At 36.9% G+C, this 14,809-nt stretch overlaps 1 pseudogene; it reads left to right on the top strand.

The window, feature by feature from the left end:
- Positions 1-2,711: 2,711 nt before the first annotated feature.
- On the top strand, positions 2,712-6,695 carry LOC131303131 (uncharacterized; annotated as a pseudogene).
- Positions 6,696-14,809: the final 8,114 nt, after the last annotated feature.

A 14,809-nucleotide genomic window follows, 5' to 3' on the forward strand; every position in this document is an offset into this window, starting at 1 on the left:
CATCTCCAACTCCCTCCCACCATTACTACCCTGTTCCCGAATCCGAAACCTAATCCCACTGTACACGTGGCAATCTCCCAAATCCTACATCAACTATCCCACAACTTTCGTGGGCCCAATCATTCTATAATCACAAATACTTGTACAAATTCACTCAATTCACATTGAGACCCACACACACTACATCTTCAGTATGTGTAGACCCCACCAACAGAGAAATATTCCGATGAGGAATTTGCTGAGATTATGCTCCTCGACGGTTTGTTTGTTTTAGCTATTTTTGAGGGCTGTAATCCAAGGTACAAGGATGAAACAATTAAAAAGGAACTACGCAAACTCTTGGGCGATCATGCTTTATTCTTTCTAGGAGCTAATATACTCAAATTGCTTGAGAATCAACTCCCATTTCAAGTTCTCGAGTTGCTGATGAGCTTAAAGTCCAAAGACAACAATTTTGCCGAACTTTTGGACGAAATCTGGGAGAATGAGGAGTCTGACGACATGCCAAATCAACAAGATAAGAATGAACTCAAAAGGAAATTCAGAAACTTTTTGGACAAAAAAGGAATTGATAGAAAGCAACTGCTTCCTTCATTACCCTGAATATGTTTGGTTTCAGCGAAACAAATTCTGCCAATCGATTCATGTTTCTGAAACCTCAGACGAGGGTTGTTTCTGGGACTCAGTTGACACCAAACAATCGTACCAACCAACCCACGATGGCTTACATAAATTTCCCAAAATCTCTTATTAATAGCGCGGAAGATGTGAAAGAGTTGTGCGCAAATAATATACTACTCAGCCCCTGCACAAGTGATGAAGAAGTGGTCGACATGATCAACAGCATCCCCACAATCGTTATAGAGGACTTCACAATGTATGCGAAGGTGAAGCAGAGCATTCAAAATCACTATGACAACAAGGCGAAGACCTGGATTGCCAAATTGGTTCATAACTATTTCAACAGTCCGTGGGCATTCATCGCTTTCTTTGTCGCGTCTGCTCTTATTATCATGAGTTTTCTTCAGACCTACTTCACAATCAACCCTCGCAAGTGATTGGTTCACATTTTCAACATCACTTGTGGCTTGTTTTTTTTTTTTTTTTGGTTTGTATTTGTTCTCTACTTCCTCTTCCTTTCATGATGGTTTGTATAATCATGTGCAAACATGTTTTCCAGAGAGATAATGTGTGCATGTCTTCTTAATCACCAACATTTATGTTATAAGATATTGCTTTGCCTTAAAGAAAGTACTTATTGTAATCATGATATACATTTATGGTCTGGTGCACAGAATAGAAACAACCATTTTCTTACTAGCTAGTTTCACTTGAAATACTAGGTGCAAGCATTCTTTTAACATGTGGTGCGATTGCTAATGACATTTTCATGCACACATCGTGCTTTCGTAGATAGAATTTCTAACATGTAGCGGTAGCTAATGACAAAATGGTGCAAATTAATTGACCAATTTGCTCCATTTTTCTATCCTCCTCTAACAAACCAAGCATATACATATCTCCTTTCTACTATATCACTCACATAAACTATCTACTATCATTTATCCTCCTTCAACTATATCTCCCCTTATACCATATCTCTCTCCTACTATATCCTTCTTAAACTAATCCAGCTGACAAACGGGCTGTTGGAGGGGGAAAAGTCTTTCCCCCTCCCTTTTCACATTAACAAACACTTTCATCCTTCTTCCATTCCTTTCCTTCTTCCACTCCTTTCCTTCTCCCACTCCCTTCCTTATGCCCCTAAGAAACGAGCCCTCGTAGTATTTTGTATGGGAAAATGACGACCCATGATGTGTTTTGATATTAATACCCGCCAAGGACAAACTAAGAACATTTGTTAATGCTGAAAATGTCCTTAACGGGTATTAATTATCAAAACACGTCCTTAGCCGAGGGAAAATGATGGCTAAGGACGTGTTTTGATAATTAATACCCGTTAAGGACATTTTCAGCATTAACAAATGTTCTTAGCTTGTCCTTGGTGGATATTAATTATCAAAACACGTTTTGGGCCGTCATTTTCCCTAACAAGAATCAACTAAATGGCTCCTATCCGCTCCATATATTGGACTTCGCCAAACTGTTGGGCCCATGCGGCCTATCACGAAGTCGATATTTTGATAATCGAATCACTCGTCGTTTTCTAATCAATCAACATTAGCTAGCTAACCGGATCACATCCATATGGGGAAAAAATGAACATTTTGAATTCAGAATGTATATGGTTTTCGATATTGATCCAATGGGACGTGCATGAATGAGTATAAATTGCTATTTGCTAGGTTTGAGGAAAAGATGAGGTTGTGTGCACTGTGCACATACATAGCCGCCATTTAGTTTTATACATGCGACCTAAAATGATTCATACCTTGGATTGGGCGGGTGGGGCGGAGCGGGTCCATACATCTATCGTAATTTTTATGAAACTTTAATTTTCCCAGCCAAGGGACTTGTAGGAGCCAATCCCATAGAACTTTTCCAAATAAACTTGAAAAACTAGTATAATTAGTGAAAATATTTGGTGTTGCGCACAGGCTAGGGCACCCCGTGTGTTTGCTTGTGCGCACTATTCTTTTGCTTCGTTACGAGTCAAGACATTCTATGTTAATGGTAAACAAGCTAGGATGTAATCTAGTTTCATTTGGTTTCATTTTGGACATTCATCTGCATAGTGATGTGTTAAGGAAATGATATGGCAAATACGTATAACATACATGCACATATGCAATTCTAATGCCCCCAAATCTAATCCTCTCCCTATGGTGACTGGTGAGAAGCTTGGCTCCGCCCCTGTACACACGTAGGTCTCTTGAACTTTTCAACTACAAATTTCAGCCAAGATATTAAAAACATAACATTCCATAAGGTACACATCTCAACTTGGCAAAACCATGTTGCACAAACATGTCATAACGCCATCTGGATAGATAATGCATGATTTCATAAGTTTAGAGCAAGTCCAATTGCATAAGGTACACATGTCAACAGGCACTCCCCTCATTCATGTTGACTTGCCCAATTTCTCAAGATTGTGTATAGATTTTGATTGTATGTTATGCATTCGACTTGGCAGACATCAAAAGTTGCCCCAAGGACCTTCATAAAGTTGCAACCACTTGAATTGTGAATGTGACATGCTATTGTTTTTCGTCATCCAATAGTTGCATCATCTGGTGCTTAGTTGTTTTAAATGGTTATTCAGGTGGCTGTTTCAAGAGGTTTGAATGGGATAGGACTTGCCATTGTCATACCATCTATATATTCAGTCTCTTGTTGCGGACTTGACTGATGAGACCAACCGTGGAACAGCTTTCGGATGGCTACAGGTAACCGGCAGTATGGGATCAATCATTGGTGGGCTTTTTTCAGTGCTGCTATTCTCAACATCATTCATGGGTATCCCTGGTTGGAGGATAGACTTCCATCTGGTTGCCTTTGTTAGTGTTATTGTTGGTGTTTTGGTCCGTCTCTTTGCAAATGATCCCCGCTTTGATGACAGTGAAGCTAAAGCTCAAATTCCACGTAAATCCTTCTGTACAGAAGTTAAAGACATGATCACTGAAGCAAAATCAGTGATCAAAATACCATCTTTCCAGATAATTAGGCCCAAGGTGTCGCTGGATCTTTTCCTTGGAATACATTGTCATTTGCCCCTATGTGGTTAGAGCTTATTGGCTTCTCCCACAAGAAAGTGGCATTTCTATGGACCCTCTTTAGTATTGCTGTTTCACTCGGTGGTCTTTTTGGTGGAAAGATGGGGGATATCCTCGGGCAACGGCGCAACGCTATCCAAATTCTGGGAGGATAATTTTATCCCAGATAAGCTCCGGTTCGGCTATCCCTTTAGCTGCAATACTGCTGCTAGTATTGCCTGATGATCCTTCCACAGCATTCATGCATGGGTTTGTCTTGTTAACTATGGGATTAGTCACCACATGGAATGCTGCTGCTGCTACAAACAAGTTTGTGTCTTCAAACTCCATTATATTCTTCTTGTACTTCTTGCGGACCAAATAAATGGAATATGAGCATCCTAAAATACTCCTTCAATCCCATATTCTTGTTCTCTTATTTCATTTTGTGAGGTCACAAAATGAATGTCCATTTTGAAAATTTTCAAAGCATAGAGTTTGTAACTTTCCTAAATTAACCCTTACTTCCTATAGAGATATTCAGAAGTGGGAAACAAAGGGTGGGTTAGCGTTGAAAATAATACCTCTAAGTTCGTATTCTAATGTATACATTATATATCCCATTAAAAGGTTGATATTTAAAAAATGGACCGACAATATGGGAGGGAGGGAGTATCAATATGTTGGCACAATTACAATTGATTGTTATGGATCAGCTGTTTTACCTTCCGACTCAAAGGAACATCCATATGAAATTGTTGACGTGGATTTGTTGGAAAGATGATGACGAAACATCGCAATTTTTTGGAAAGAACTAGGGCGATCTCTTTATTTGTCTTTTGCAACTCATTTTCTCTTAAAATTTCAACACTTTAGTAGATACAAGATTGCTAATCTAAGGAAATATCTGGCCATATGATTTTCATTAAGTTGATACTTGAATACCTGTCATCGTCAAAGGTGTTTATTTTTCTTAGAAGCGCTAATAAGGAGAGTCTAGGCCCTGCATTGACTCCAAAATTGAATGAAAAAATTGGGGGTTCAACTCGAGGACTACCCTCTACTTTCTTTCGACACAGACTTTATAAATTGAAAATCTCCTTGGATTTGTCGTGGAAAAGTAAAAAACTAGCAAGATTCGAAAGAAAGAATCAGACTTTGAACCATATGGTTGGCATATATGCGGGCAGCCTGCCATGATATCAGATTATTCCCTGCCTGAAGTATGCTACCTAGAATGTGAATCAATATGATACATGGAACAAGAATGGGAATGTCGTAAGAAGTATAACCCAAACTATTAGGTGACATACCTTTTGAATACGTGATACTCCAAATTCTGAGACCGATACTCTTTTACATATACGATAAGTCGGTAACCAATAGCACTATTGGTATACAAAGGACTCAACTTGTTACGTACTTCTTAGAGATTATTTCCCCTTTTCCACTTGGGTAGGCATTTCCAGATGAAATTTTAAACCATTTTTTTGTTGTTCTTGGAAAAGAAAGAAAAAAGAAACTGAGGAAATAAGACAACCTTTTGGAACAGTAGTTCATTTTTTGGAAGTAAAAGGGTTGCTGTTTCCCTTATCTCGTTTGTTTATATCCAAGGTTCTGTTTTCTATGGTCTAGTACCATGGGTGGAATCTATTGTGCCACTGCTTGAAAAAAGTTTGTTTGGTTTGAAGTTGAAGTGTCTGTGCCCTGGTTAACTTCTTGCCATTTTCAGTCATCTTCTGAGCAAATGAAGCTGAAGCATAGCAGCATTTCATTGTTTTTCATACAAAAACAATATGATGGTGTAAATTTTTCTGGAGAACATTTTCGTTGATAATATTTGTCTACAAGATGATACTCTCTCTCTCTCTCTCTCTCTCTCTCTCTCTCTCTCTCAATGATAGTCATCTATTCAATTTTAGGATGTCCCACAATATCCGTTCTCTTTGGAGAGTTGACAAACCTGTTTGGCTTTTCAAATCTAACCTTCATAAAATATTAAAAATTTAAAAGTAATTTTGAATGTGAAAATTTAGGGGGGGCAACTTTGGAAATCAATAGTTTCATTTTTTGGAAGTAAATGGTTTGCTGTTTCAGTTACCTCGTTTGGTTAATATCCAAGTTTCTTTTTTTACGGTCTAGTATCATGGTTGGAATCTATCGTGCCCACTGCTTGAAAAAATTTGTTCGGTTTGAAGTCAAAGTGTCTGTGCAAATGAAGCTGAAGCATAGCAGCATTTCATTGTTTTCATACAGCAACAGTATGGGGCGACTGGAAATCAAATCCGACGTTCAAGTGAATATGCATTAAATGTTACATTTTACAAAAAGGGACTAACGTTAAGGGCTGGAGGTGGTAGCATACTACCGATTTCACTGCATGCAACATTTGCTTTGGTATATCCTAGAGTTGGCGTCGACAATCTATTACTATTTACTACTATTCATATTTCCGTGATAATATTTACGTACAAGATGATATTAACATACTGCAGATTTAACGACATAAACTTATTTGCTATGTTATATTACAAATGTTAGTACATTTAAAGAAACCATCCATTTATTGACTTGTGTACAGTCCAATATTTGCAGAGATAGTTCCCGTGAGATCTGGAAAGAGTATTTATGCTTTGGACCGATCTTTTGAGACCATACTAGCTTCATTAGCTCCCCCAATTGTTGGGATACTGGCTCAGCGCGTTTTTGGTTCCAAACCAATTCGAAAAGGATCAACAGGCTCAGAAGAAATTGAAACAGATAGAGAGAATGCTGCATCATTAGCCAAGGCACTTTACTCAGCAACGGGGATTCCTTTTATGATATGCTACCTCATTTACTCTTTCTTCTACTACACGTATCCAAGAGGTTGAATGCATACTTTAATAGAGTCAGAGATGCAACGGATGGAGGATTCGCCTTCCGTAGAACTTCATGTTTTGGGATCCTATGTGCTAAAGGGGATTATCAGGTGTGCTTTGATTTTTCTGAAACGAAAGATGGCCCCCTAATTTAGGACTGGTCCGGTCCCCACGAGGTGTGCTTTTGATTTCTGGAAAGAAAGATGCCCCATTAGTAATGCAGACTGTCCCCACGGGGTGTGCTAGCTTTTACTACTTCTATAAAAAGAAAGAAAACCCATTACTCCAACTGGTACTATGAGAGGAGGGATGTTTTGATTAAGACGAAATTTTGGTGGAAGAGAAAGCAGAAGAGGAGTGAGTTGACTCACATTGTTTCCTTTCTTCATTCGACGACAAAGTCTCTCTCTGTGAGGTAACTTCCTGTTTTTATTTTCTTATTATTGGAGTAGTAATTTAGGTGTAATAACTTGACTCGTTTCGAGACCAAGAAGTTAAATACTAGTAGCATAAGTTTTACCCTAGTACCGGTACTGACATTTCGGAGAAAATATGCAGAATTCCCACAAGTAAATCACCAAGGAAGTAAATAATGCAGCGAATCAGAATCCGAAATGCACAAATCACAAACCAAATGAGACAAGGGATTTTTACATAGTTTCCCCAAATGTGAGGTACATCCACAGGACCGTACTTTGATTCCACTATCAACAAACGTTTTACAAATTGATTTATAAGAGATTCAATGCTCTCACAAACATCTTAAGGTGTATCCAACATTATTACCAATACAAAAGAGAAAAGAGCTCGCTGAAAATGGATGAAGCCCAAAAACAGGAGCCAAATCTGTCCCAAAATGCTCGAATATGCTGACGAGATTAGGAGAACAAATGGCACTTATAGTTTTTCCTTTTTCTAAGTTCTGATCTTTTTTCCCCAAAGATACGAAGACGTTTTTGCTATTCCAAGAGAAGCTAACAAAACAAGTACAAGACATGTGCCAAGGATGTGTAGAACATTCCACCACAAACTAGCCCTACGTACCAAAAAATAAATCTTTTAGGCCAAACGAATTATTATTAGGCTAACAAAATATTGGGCCTCCACAAAAATTAACATGAGGAGGGAGCCCAACATTCTCCCCCTTTCAGACTTATGTGGAAAGATCGACTAAACCCGACAAAGTTCGAAATTTTTCATGCTTCATCTTTTCATATCCGAAAGATTATCATCTGTGTGGATCTTCTTAAGTTGCAACAACTTCATGTCAAATGTATTCTGTATCCAATGATAACTATGATCTAGAATGAAAAGTGGAATTATTGTTCAAATGCGTTGCACTTTGGCTATCACAAAAGAGGACATACCTCTCTTGATTAAAGCCCAACTCTTGCAAGAATTTCTTCAACCATGACAATTTCTGCAAGCTTTGGTAATTCCAATAGATCTCATTTACGAGATCCTTTCCTCCTATAACCACTAACTATGACCGTGTCATGGAAAATCCCTCCTTGCTTGTCTTGCACACGGGGTTCTAAACGAGTTCATCTAAGTTATGTACTTCGCATGAATTCATTTAAAATCATAGCAGGGGGCACGATTACCCTTTGGAACTTCCCATGGCATACCATACGTTAGGGTCGCCACCATTCCTAAGCCACTAACTATGACTGTGTCATGGGACAATCCCCCATTGCTGGCCTTGCAAAGGCACGATTACCTTTTGGAACTTCCCATGACGTACCATACGTTAGGGTCACCACAATAACTTTACCGGGCCCCACAGGTCACCCTTGGTCATGGCCAAATCATAATCCACAATCTCACAACTTCAACACTTTACAAATTTTCCATTTACTTAGCATCATCTAGATGAATTCTATTCGTATACCTCCCCATGTCTCTAGGGTCCAATCAGCATTCAAATCAAGTATTGAAACAATATACAATTAATCAAGATAGTAATTAAAACAATAACAAGCAATGCAATCTCATAACCTTGTATGAATGGATCGTTGCCCTTAGTCTTGTATGGCCACGATGTCAATAATAAGGTAAGAACTCTAAAAAAAATTATTTTTTTGGCTCTTATTAGTTATTTCTAAGAAATTAGATTGATAAAACTACTGATTAAATACATCAATTAGGTAAAAATATTGGTATAACTATCATAATATTAATAAGAGTCCTAAAGGTCCTATGTAACATGTTTGGGTGTCAAAAGTTTAGTTCGGAATGTCGCGGGATTATTTTAGGATAAAGATATTAAGAAATGTGCTAAAAGTAAAATAAATAGGTAATAAATAATTTAATTAATAAAATATATTGAGATTAACATAGTTTCATCTTCGAAACGTAAGGAGTCTAAAAAAAATTACTCGGGCATTAATAACAAGGTTTTTAAGGTCGTAAAGTAATTTTGATTGGAAACACTTTAAAAATAATAATAAATGGTAAATTTAATAAAAAAAAATATTAAATTAGCAAGATATCATCTTTGAGATGCAAGAAGTCTAGGAAAAATAGTTTGGTTGGTAAAAACGTTCTTCGGAAGGTCGCAAAGATTTTTTGTTTGTAAACTTTGAATGAAAACAAGTAAAAAATATAATAAATAGAGAATAAAAATGTATATGATACTGACAAGTTATGATATTTGAGGTGTGAAAAGTCTAGAAAAAATAGCCTGGGTGTCAAAAACCAAGTTTGGAAGGTCGCAAAACGCTTTCGAACCAAAACTGTTCATATCGCAAGGTTGGACTTAGTCAACCTTGCAGTTAGACCTTCTACCGCAAGGTCGAACCTGATTTCTACGGCCCGAACCTTGTGGCCGCAAGGTTGAACGCTGATTTCGTTTATTTTTTTTGTTTCTCCTTGGTTTCGATGCATGGGACTCTATGGGACTACGAGTTAGGCCTAAAAACACTTAAATATACTTATAATGGAGTTGGATAGGATTATAGTATCTTGGTTTGGATCGAATTGATTCAAAGACCGAACTTTGGATTTTGAAGAAGGTGACCACGGTTTTGGCGATCGGGGGACCTTGGGTTCGAATTGAATGAAGTTTGGTGATGCTTTGGGGTGTAGTAGGTGATTGGAAACATTGAATTGGATTTCGGTTGGGTTTAGAATACAAACCACTTTTCTCTCTCTTGCTCTCTCTAAAACTCCGTGGATTGGAGCTTCAATTGGTCATTGTTTCTTCTCGATTTTTACTCAGTGGAGTGTGGAAGGTGCAAGGGTGAGCTCGGGGGTCGACGGGGTGGGATATTTATAGGTGAATTTGGAGGAGGTGATAAGATAATATTTATAGGACTTTGATCACTTGGGCATTGAATTGGACGAGATAAGATTGATTTTTAGGCCGGGGGGAGAGTATGAGAAGGATAGAAATGAATTAATCTCGGATTTTTCTTGGTGGTGAAGGAAATTTTTGATTTGGGCAAAGAGGAATGAATTTGGTTTTTCTTAAAGGGGAAGGATTTGGGAGAGTTATGGCTGACGAGAGAGAGAGAGAGAGCGCGCTAAAGGAGGGAGAGAGACTGCAGGAGAGTGAGGTGAGGGAGACGAAGTGGTGTTTGCATGTATGTGGGAGAAGAAAAGGAAAAAAAAAAGATGCGTGCATGCATGCATAATTAGAGAATATATATATATATATATATATATATATATATATATATATATATGTATGTATATGTATGTGTATATGTATATGTGTGTGTATGTATAAATATTAAAAGGATACTGTTATTATTAGTAATTCTAAAAAAAATTTACGGTTTTTACACAATCACGGCCAAAAGGTGTAATCGTTTCTCTTTTATCAAGTTTATAAGCCGTAATTATTTCTCTTGGGCACGATCATTTTTTTTTTTTTGGGTGTGATTGTATGTCACTTTAGATCACAATCTATAACGATGATTGAAAGTTCAAAATGATCACGGCCAAAAGATGTGATCATTTCTTTTTTATCACGGTTATAAGCCGTGATTATTTCTCTTGGGCGTGATTATTTATCTTTTCTGAGTGTGATTGTAGATCACTTTAGATCACGGTCTATAATCGTGATTGAAAGTTCAAAATGATCACACCACCATAAACTGAGATGGAAAATCATTACACGTGATCTTTTCTTTGTATGTACTAGACCATCTTTTCTTGTCATTACTGAATTTTTTGAAATGAAATTAACATGATATTAAAATATATAAAAATACATATATAAACATTGTTTAAAAATTTTAAAAAATATGACAACAGATCTTTTGCCAATCAAAATTAATTGTTGGTCACCAAAAGATTTTCTTGGGATGAAAAATTTAGTTTTAGCTCATAAATTTAGTAGACAATAAATTTTTTTGTTACAGATTGTAACATTATAGACAAACTTTAAAATTTTTTTTTTATAAGCTAACCATTTCACATGAATTTTGTGTTTATATTGAATTTCAATTTCAATGGTGGCTTCTCAATTGGATTTTAATCCTTTTCAAATAAGGCTAAGCCATAATAATATACTGTAATTGTTTTTTTACCTAATGTGTCAAACATATACTTAGAAGACATCCGAATAACTAAATTTCAATACTTCAATAAACCATAAAAATCACGGCTCGCCTACATGAAAATCGGGCAATAGTGGAATAATCCGCCCGTCGTCGAAGAAACAACTGTGCACTGATAGAACTCAATTGTGGGATTTGCCTCCCCTCTCTCTCTCTCTCTCTCTCTCTCGATCTTTTTGGACGTGAAAATGAATATGAAACGTAAAGATTTTTTGGTATGAGTGTAATTAGGGCTTATCTTCTTACCTTTTGTAAAAAAAAACTTTTCAAAGTTCACATAACTTTTGAAAGTTTGCCTAAATGAGTACCAGCTCCTCCACACGAAAATTCAAACTGCAAGCCTAAATAGATAAGCTTTTTATCTCACCGCAAGAGTGAGATCATTTATCTCACTTTTTTCTGCGCTAAATTTTTTTATCACGCTATAAGGGTAATGTTATTTCTCTTTTATCTCGCCACAAGAGTGAGATCTTTTATCTCATTTTTTTTCGCTCTAAAATTTTTTATCACACTACAATGATGAGGTCTTTTCTCTTTTTTATCACGCCATAAGGGTGAGGTCTTTTCTTTTTTATCTCGCCACAAGAGCGAAATCTTTTATCTCATTTTTTTCTGCCCTAAAATCTTTTATCACACCGTAAGAGTGATATTTTTCTTTTATCTTGCCGCAAGAGCGAAATCTTTTATTTCGCGCTAAAACTCACTTTTTATCTCAACTTTAGACTTAAATTGATGGGAAGTGCTACAATACATGTCACACCTTCGATTTTTAACATAAATAAAGATAGTTTTTCATAAATAAAATCCCTCACATTATCTTACATAATACTCCGAAAGAGTTCACCATGTTCTAATCGTTAAATTACAGATCCAACTCCAAGAGTTTGAATACTTTACATCATAGAAAGAAATAGAGTTAAGGTGCTATTACATTCTCAAAACATGTTTTATCAAAAGTCCATGAGTCTCTTTTGCCACTTCTTTTGAAAATATGCACTTGAATGCATGCACTTCGCTCCATTCTACTGCTCCGGGTTCACACCTGAAAAATGATAGGTTGAACTACACTAGCCTAGTGGAGAAATCTACACAACCATTATATGCAAATGGGATGACTGGTAGGATGAATAACAAAACCAATAGTGAATAACAGAAGCAAGGTACGATATCTCAATGGAAAAATAAAACACGACTAGTAGTTTTCCCAACGTCGATGACATAAATGAAGTACCATGACTACACACTAAGACTCTAAGCTAACCACAACACCCTATTCCGAATACTCTATCCGCTCTTCGACTTCACTTTAGTCTTAACGTCACGCGTTTAAGAAAAGAACCTGTTGATACATGACTCTATGGTGTTGTTTCGACAACCAATCATTTCTCTCATACATTCATCAAACAAACCCTTACGTTTACTCACATACATCACTTTTCCAATCCCACATCATACGTCATAAGTAAGTGCTCTTTCCGGGCTGTTTATGGAGCCCCGCTACTCCTTACAAATACCTTCCTCACTAAAGGAACTAAATCACATCACATAGTATAGATCACCATACCACAATTCGTCTAATACACCTCACAATTCAACCATTCATCTCAATCACATATAATGATTTCACAACGAAAACTTATTCACAAGAGGTAATAGTTGTAATAGTAATAAGGATAATCCGACTTCATTCAACTCATAATCATTACACCATTCATTCTTCATATAAGCATTCACATATCAAATGATATTCTCTCGCAACGGTTCATAGATTTTCAACTTACAACTCATAAAACCATACAATTTACGAAAATAACGTATCACATATCGAACATAAGGAACATGTCTCACATACCCCTGCCTAGCATTGCTTAACTCAAAGGAGTGTCCTATGTGTTTGTTTCTCACATTGCATGTCAACACATACAACCCTCGCCCACGTATATTTCTTATGTTCTCTAAACCCTCGTTTCGGTGTCATAAGACTCATACGGAACCCAACGACCACCACAAAGCCTAGTATACCACTAGCCTTGTCAAATCACTCAATTAAGTACTTAGGAGAACCTAAGAACATCCATATCTCACTCAAACAATTCTAAGGAAAAGAATTTTTCAACATCTACGAACATATCTATCTTATTTTGGCTATCAAATCTTATTTGGTTAAGAATTAGGAGATGAGACCACCACCATTGGAAAGTAGACTTCCGGCACATGAATTTCGGTATAAAATTTACCCAAAACGGAGTTCGAATGAAAAAGTTATGCCCTTCCGAAGTTTTACCAAAAATGCTGATTTTTCATTTCCTACCGGTAGGACACAATTTTCTACCGGTAGGAGACCAGAATTTCACAAAATGACTCTACTGAACAGCGTTTCTACCGGTAGGGCCAAAACTCCTACCGATAGGACTTGGGTTTTCAGTGCACGACTTTCAGATTTCACCAGAACAATTTCAACAACAAAACCAATGATCTAGGGTACGATTCAAACATCAAATCAACACATAAACATATAATAGATGTGAGAAATCCCTACCTCAAAGTCGAAGAACGAAATCCAAGCCCAACCAAGTAAGCCCTAGCTCCGAAAACTTCGAATCATCCGAATACTCCTCTCCGAGCTCAAACCCATGAATTTCCAAGCTCTAGAACACTTGAATGTGAGAACTTTGCGGCGGATTGAGGTGTTTTCGAGGTATTTTGGGGTGTTAGAGTGTGAGAGTTTGAGAGAGAGAGAGAGAGAGAGAACGAGAGGAGCCGAGAGAGAGAGATCGGGAGGAGAGAAAGAGGGTTGGGAATTTTGATCCTCTACACCCTTACACACACACACACACACACACACATATACTAGGACACACACCAACCACACTTGCACTCCCTTCACTTTTAATCCTATCACATTGACCCCAAATCAAATAAATTCAACAAATTTCACATTTACTTGATAGTCTAACATTAATAAAATCTTTAAACGATTTTTCAAAAATACGGGTCTCTACAATACACACCATTTATTTGAGTGTGTACCATATGCACCCTCATTGAAACACACTAAAATGTTATGATTTTCAAAATGTTATGAATTTATTGCTAAAAAATTATTAATCATATTGATGAAAAGTTACGAATTTTTAGAATAAAAGTTACGATACGAAATAAAATATTATGAATGACCGGTCCTATAAGTAATTTTTTATGAGGTGGCACAATATGAACCACATAATAAGTGCATGTGGTACACACCTTAAAGATGTGTGTATTGAAGACTTTTCCTAAATTGAGATAAAAAAAAATTAAGCACTACTTTTATCACGCTTTCACTGAAAACTGTGATCTTTGTGAATCTTCTTAGTGTGACGCATATCTATTATTGTAGTAGTGTCTAAAAGTGCCTTTGAGGTATCTGAGAATCTATTTCACAACAGTTTCTTTATCCGGATTTGAAAAAAATTGATTAACAACTCCAATCGCGTGAGCTAAATCCGGCATTGCACAAACCATGGCATACATCGATCAAAGAACCAACCTATAAAACATATAAAATAATCCTCATTCGTACTCTCAGACCCACAAGCAAAAGCCCTCCCACAAAGTCTTCAAATGTGATATGAAGTTGTTGTATATATGTCGTGCAAAAACAATCCTCACAGACTTGTATATACATAGGCTGCTTGATTTTTCCTTATTTCCCACTTGTACATTCCGTGAAGTTGCCGTATAGGGA

This window comes from Rhododendron vialii, chromosome 10a (assembly GCF_030253575.1).
Source record: "Rhododendron vialii isolate Sample 1 chromosome 10a, ASM3025357v1".
NCBI classification, from domain to species: Eukaryota; Viridiplantae; Streptophyta; class Magnoliopsida; order Ericales; family Ericaceae; genus Rhododendron; species Rhododendron vialii.